The following is a 6,000-nucleotide window of genomic DNA, read 5'->3' as shown; positions in this document are numbered from 1 at the left end:
TGAATGGGGCAGTAAGCCAGTCGTGAAATAGGGACTATGACAAAAGAAAATGAAATATATGGCTGACTTATTAGGCTTGGAAAAACATCAAATGACAAAAAATTGTCTTGGTGACATCACGGCAAAAAGGTGACTGCATTACGGCAGGTACGGGCCTCCGGCATGTGGATCAAACTTTCATGACTAAGCCTTTTATGTTTTCATGGCCAAACAATTTACAATAGTTATTCCAGTAGCTATTGAGTTGTGTGGTAGGATGTCCTGCTTTCGCAGGCCTGGTCTCGTATCCAGTCGAGCCTGCGCTTGCGGCTGTTAAATGGGGCGGGCGCCATTAGTTGGCATGGTTGGCCACGTGGAACCTGTCAGATCTCCAGGTGTGTGACCTCAGCTGGACTTCCCGCTACTTGAGTCATAGAGCGAACCTCTTGTGCCTATGAAAAGAAGACTAGCGAGTGGACCTGGAACTTGTCAACAGCTCTTGTGAAACCGGCCGGGTGAAATAGAAACTGAGGACTCGACTGAGGAAGTGGTGAACGTTTTTATCAATCACCTAGCTGGCTAGGTGCGTTTTGTAAGTTGTAACATAGTTTATTGCCAACAACTGAATGTGGTTACCTTTTCGTTGATTTGTTAATTTTTGCGAACAGATTCGTGACATTAGTCTCGACCGCTTATCGAGACAAAGATATAGATTGTAAGCGGGCTAACAGAGGAGGGTTGACACGAATTAAGCGCTATCAAAAAGATTCTAAAGGTTTCGTGAAATTTGACGAAGCATAGCTACCACAAGGGATAGTCACTACCAATAATTCTTTAGAACGATTTGCGATTGGGATCAAGATTTTTGTTTGACGAAAATGCACCTTGGTTGCTTGATTTCATTATAAAGGTACCTTGACAATCTAGCATAGAAGCCTCGTAAATTCTCTGTTTACTTACAAGTTGGCTTTCTAAGGTGCTTGATTGTCCTTTTTTAGGATGTCTTGATTGCTTGATTAAGTGTAAAATAACCTCTTGATTGTTTGATTCGATTTTGATCCCGGTGACAAATGGTTCTACAGCAGTGTTGGTAGTGACTACCCCTTGTACTGTATAGCCTAAATATTTTAAGGGGCAAATTTTTCAAGTTGGCCAAAACCAAAATTTTGACTAACTGATTTGCAAACACTCCCAAAATTTATTAGACTAAATGGAGGTCTAAATATTTCAAGGATAATGTTTTCACTGGTAACCCCCAAAACTGTGAAATCAGCAAAAAGTAATGTCTCCCTTGAAATATTTAGGCTATACAGTAATGTGCCTATCAATGTAATACCCAACTACCACAGTTACTGGCTGAGGGTGGGGAAAGGTCAGGGATGGATTTTATCGCTAAATTTGCCTGATGTAGTGGGAATTTGTCTTCACTAAAGAAATTCACTCAGGTAGCAAAAGTGTGTACTTTCAGTTTTTAAAGGAGTGTCTTGGGTGCTAGCTACTGCATTCATACTAGAATCCACTCAAACTACACTTTAACTCATCGCTAGACCAACGCCACACGACCTTACAAATCCTCTCCTAGCCCCAGTATTCTCGGGGTTTGCAAGTCAAGACTTGGTCATGGTTTGCACTGCCAGTACATCCCCAATAAGTGGGGAAATGTAATTTTCAGTGATGCATATCCCCACCTGAGGTAGTTGGGGATTACATTAATAGGTGCATTTAACACTGGCTAATCAGTTTACTTTAATTTGTCAAACATCTGTAAATGTCCCTAAAAGTATTTGTTTAGATGATTGTTGATTTTTGTCAATATTTAATTTGTCAATACTGATGAAGTGCAGTCTCGCATAGCCAGACCCTATTTCTTCACATGGTGCTTACCTGCTCCTTTTGGAGCAGGCGTTTATAATTTGCAATTGATAAGTGCTGTGCAGAGAAATAGGGTCTAGCTACATGAGACTAGATAAAGTGTGGATTCATCATATTTTCCTTCTGCCAAAATTTCCTGTTGTACAGTACTGCATTGAAAACTTCTAAGTACCACCTAATCCATCCCCACTTTGCACCCTTTATAGTCGTTTGCATTCACCTGAGCCTCATTTCTTGTTAATAACTCTTGTTACTTGGGCCAGCTGTGGGCTCGTTCACTCTACGTAACATGGACAAGAGTACGATATGTGGCTGTGAAGAGTGAAAGGGTTATAAGGTTGGTTCAGTATGGATATTACAACAGAGGTTATTGTATTTGTATGGTTCGCCTACCAAAGTTGTAAAAATTCAGACTAAAGAAGATTTGTTTGAGATATGGAGCACCACCACATACTTTGGTGCGATGAATTGTTTCAAAGTAGTGAAAATAGCAAACCTTCTAGTAAATCAGTGAGGGATCAAAGTGAGAGTGACAGTGGTGTTGCTAAGGAGAAACAACAAAGTTGTGAAGAAAAGGTTCGAAAAATAGTAGATAGCCTGAAAGAAAAACGCTCTTCTAATTTTACACATATATGATTGCAGATCTGGGCTGAAATGATTGTAGGTGGCATGAACTCTAGTGTAGATGACACACCTAACACATCCATATTTGTCTGAGCTGATGGTTCCTAAAAAAAGTAAAGCCAACAGAATTCAGTTGCTTAGGCATTATCAGAAGCTGCAACTGCTATTACAGACAGTAAGTGTACCAGTGGTTTAGAGGTTATTGAGAGTGGTCATGGCTTTACAAACAATTTAGTAAACTTTGTTGTGAGCTACAAAATATGGTATGTAAACTGATGATTACAAGTTTTTGCAATTGAATTCGTCGCCTTTGCGATTGAATTCGTCCCGTTTGCAATTGAATTCGTCGGTTTTGCAATTGAATTCGTCAGTTTTGCAGTTGAATTAGTCGGTTTTGCAATAGAATTCGTCGCGTTTGCATTACTATTCGTAATAAACAAAACGGCTCCAAGAAACCAACCCGTTCATTAAGAGATGAACTATTTATGCCTTGGAGAGTTACACTTGAGACACTAGAAGGTAATTGAAGCTGGTAGTACGCGAAGTTGATAGCTGTCTGACAAGTTAATTAACTTGCTCCATTGCGAATGGCAATGGCATAGACTTTAGTAGAGTTTGGAATGTTGTTGGATAGGCTGTAGAGGAATAGTACAGTTGTTGAAGGTTAAAAAATGACTATACCCGGAATAAAATGGTATAAAGATAAATTTGGTATCATTAGATGCAGACTTTACTGGAGAACAACATATCCAAAATCCTCTAAAATCCCCTTTGGGAAAAAAAAAGTTATGGATTTTTGAAGTTTTATGCTAATATAGTGCAACAAGGCATTAACATCCAAAAATTTTAATTTCATGTTTCTGATTATAATTTGAGATGTACGTACACCACATATCTTAATTCTGTTTTTTGTACATGGTTATGCTCATGTACCTTTACTTATTTATATACAGTTACCATGACAACAACCACAACTATCTAGTGGTTTGTAGATTAATGTATGGTTATATTTCGTGAGATTTGCTGCTGTAGCACTGGTATTTCTTTCATACCACACAAAATTAATTAAAATATTTCTAGTTTCACATACTTCAAAAAAATTTTGGATATGTTTCTGGAAGAAGATAAACATGTGTTGGTCTGGCTGTTGAAGGGTGATACAAAATGATATCAAGATAAACTTGGTGTCATTAGCTGTAGAGAATGACATACTAAAATCCTTTGAAATCCTTTTTGAGAATTTTTTCTACAGTCATTTGATTTTTAATTAAAAATTACTATAGTTTATAGGAGCATGATCAGTTATTGAGTTTACAAAAAATAGCTTTTTAAACACTCTAACCTTAACATTTTATGTACATAAACAAAGCCATTTTTACTACTATTAGGTAATTCAGAACTGTGCAGCTGCATGCTTGTTTTGTTACAGTTTGTATACATATATAATTATCGTTTTCAATGTAAATAGCTACGTATGAGTAGAGCCATGCTTTCTCAGTAACAATTTCTTTAGCAATAACCTTTTAGCCTTTTACAATGTTCTTCCCTCAAGTTGCAAGTCCACAATTGACTGACTATGCTATTATGACGTAATTTAACTTTGAAACTGCCACATGTACGCCATAATATGACAGTTGGCATTTAAATTAAACTGTGCTCATGTCTATTCTTACAAATGCCTTAAAGCATGGCACAGTATAGTAGGCATTTATGAGCTCACAGGGCCGGAGGAGGGAAAATTGAGTTGGTCAGGCCATTGACTATAATGTTGAAATTACTGCTATATACATGCCAATGAGAGGAGTTGCTGCACAGTGTGCGAAGCACGAGTATTCTAGGGGGGTCTGGGGGCATGCCCCCACAGGAAATTTTTGAAAATTAGACACTCAGATATGCAATTTTAGTGATATTTCACTGCTAGCTAGCTATATAATATGCTCAAGCCTATCTGTTGTTCTTCAGATTTTCTATACTATGTATAATTGTAGACCTGACATACAGGGGACACAGCATGAAACTTGCTGTATGGTTCATTTAGTTATAGCTAGCAATTAGAAGTTCAAGGGGGGTCTGGGGGTACAACCCCCAGGAGCTGCAGATTTAAAGGTTGAAAATGCCTTAAAATTTAAAATTGATGCTAAATTTTAAAGTAAAACTAGCTAGCAACTTTCCCCCCAAATTTCACAGGGAACCCATGCAGCATGACCCCAGGATATAATTAATCGACTAGGCAGTTAGCTGTAGCTATACAGTGAGCTGTAGCTATACAGTGAATTCACACAGCTACAATAAGAAGCTACACACAGCTACTAAAATGCAGTATACAGTACTACTATACTGGTTTGTATGAAGTGAACGGATCATCATGTAAATATACTGATGGACAGTCACGAGACCAATCAGTATTCGAAAATGGCATGAAGTGGGTGAGACTGAGAGTTTGCTCAGTATATCTCGACAGGATGGGTGGGTAGTTGAAGAGGAGTGATTTCTACTCAGAATCTCATCCAGATGGCCGCCATGTAATGTATGGGTGTACAGCTTCTTGCTGCGGAATGAGTCATCTGGTTTATCTCTGCCAGCCCTTCGCCAAGTAAAAGAAGCCAAGAGAGACAAGCCAAAGAATGCTAATGATTATTTTATGAAGATTGAATTGTGATATAAGTGTGTTGGTTTAGAATCAAAGAAGGCACCTGCCTTACACGTGATAAATGCCAACTGTCAGCACACGTGATACTGTACGTAGAACCCACAATCATTTCTGTACAAAACGATACGAATGCTATGCTGTACTGTAAGGTAATTGGAGGTACTATACGTGTAGTTCTGTGCTTTAGTTAGGCTGAGAAACTAGGTAACTACTTGTGTCATGCATTTTCAATAACATCTGTAAAATGTACATAGCTACATGTAGATACGATCGTCCAAAGAATACATGAGAGTGATATAGTATTAGTTTGAGCTGGTCAGCTAGTTGGTTCAGCTCCAGGTTATCGGTCCGGCTCAGGCCTGACCAATTGGACCGTCTCCTCCGGCCTTGGCTCATTCCAGTGTGTAACCTGCAAGTGAACCTGTAATTTAAATACTTCAACATCAATGCTTTCATGCTTTCCACCAGAATACTATTTAGTGAGACCCCAGCAGCCAGCCTGCAAAATATCCACCAAAAATGTCACAGTAAACTAGAGCACAGTTCTAGTGGCAAAGGATGTGGAAATACAGATATTTAGTTTCCTAGACCTGACCTTAAAGTGGATTTATAAGTCCTGCTCTTCATTCACACTAGACATTGTTATTGTATAGTCTTGCTCATTATATCTAAGAGTGAATCATTCCTTGTCCATTATATATACCCTAATGGCAAAACATTTGCCTCTGTACCCACACATTTATATGCACTACTTTGTTCATTATGCTTTAATGTGGTGCACTGCCCATTAGTATTGCATAATTTATAGCTCTACTGTGGATATACATTTGCAGTGTCAGAGCACACTTTTATACATAAATTTTGGTTTCAACTGA

The 6,000-nt window shown here is 38.4% G+C and overlaps 1 protein-coding gene across 1 annotated transcript in view; it reads left to right on the top strand.

Moving 5' to 3' along the window:
• The first annotated feature begins 349 nt into the window (after nt 1-349).
• LOC136246699 (uncharacterized) overlaps nt 350-6,000 on the top strand; it is a 90,609-nt gene continuing 84,958 nt past the window's right edge. Inside the window, exon 1 of the mRNA XM_066038250.1 lies at nt 350-571. The gene's annotated coding sequence lies outside the window, so the exon portion shown is untranslated. The remainder of the gene's footprint in view (nt 572-6,000) is intronic.

This window comes from Dysidea avara, chromosome 2 (genome assembly GCF_963678975.1).
Source record: "Dysidea avara chromosome 2, odDysAvar1.4, whole genome shotgun sequence".
Classification (NCBI taxonomy): Eukaryota; Metazoa; Porifera; class Demospongiae; order Dictyoceratida; family Dysideidae; genus Dysidea; species Dysidea avara.
Note: the sequence above shows the minus strand (reverse complement) of the source record. Positions and strands in the feature narration are given on the sequence as shown.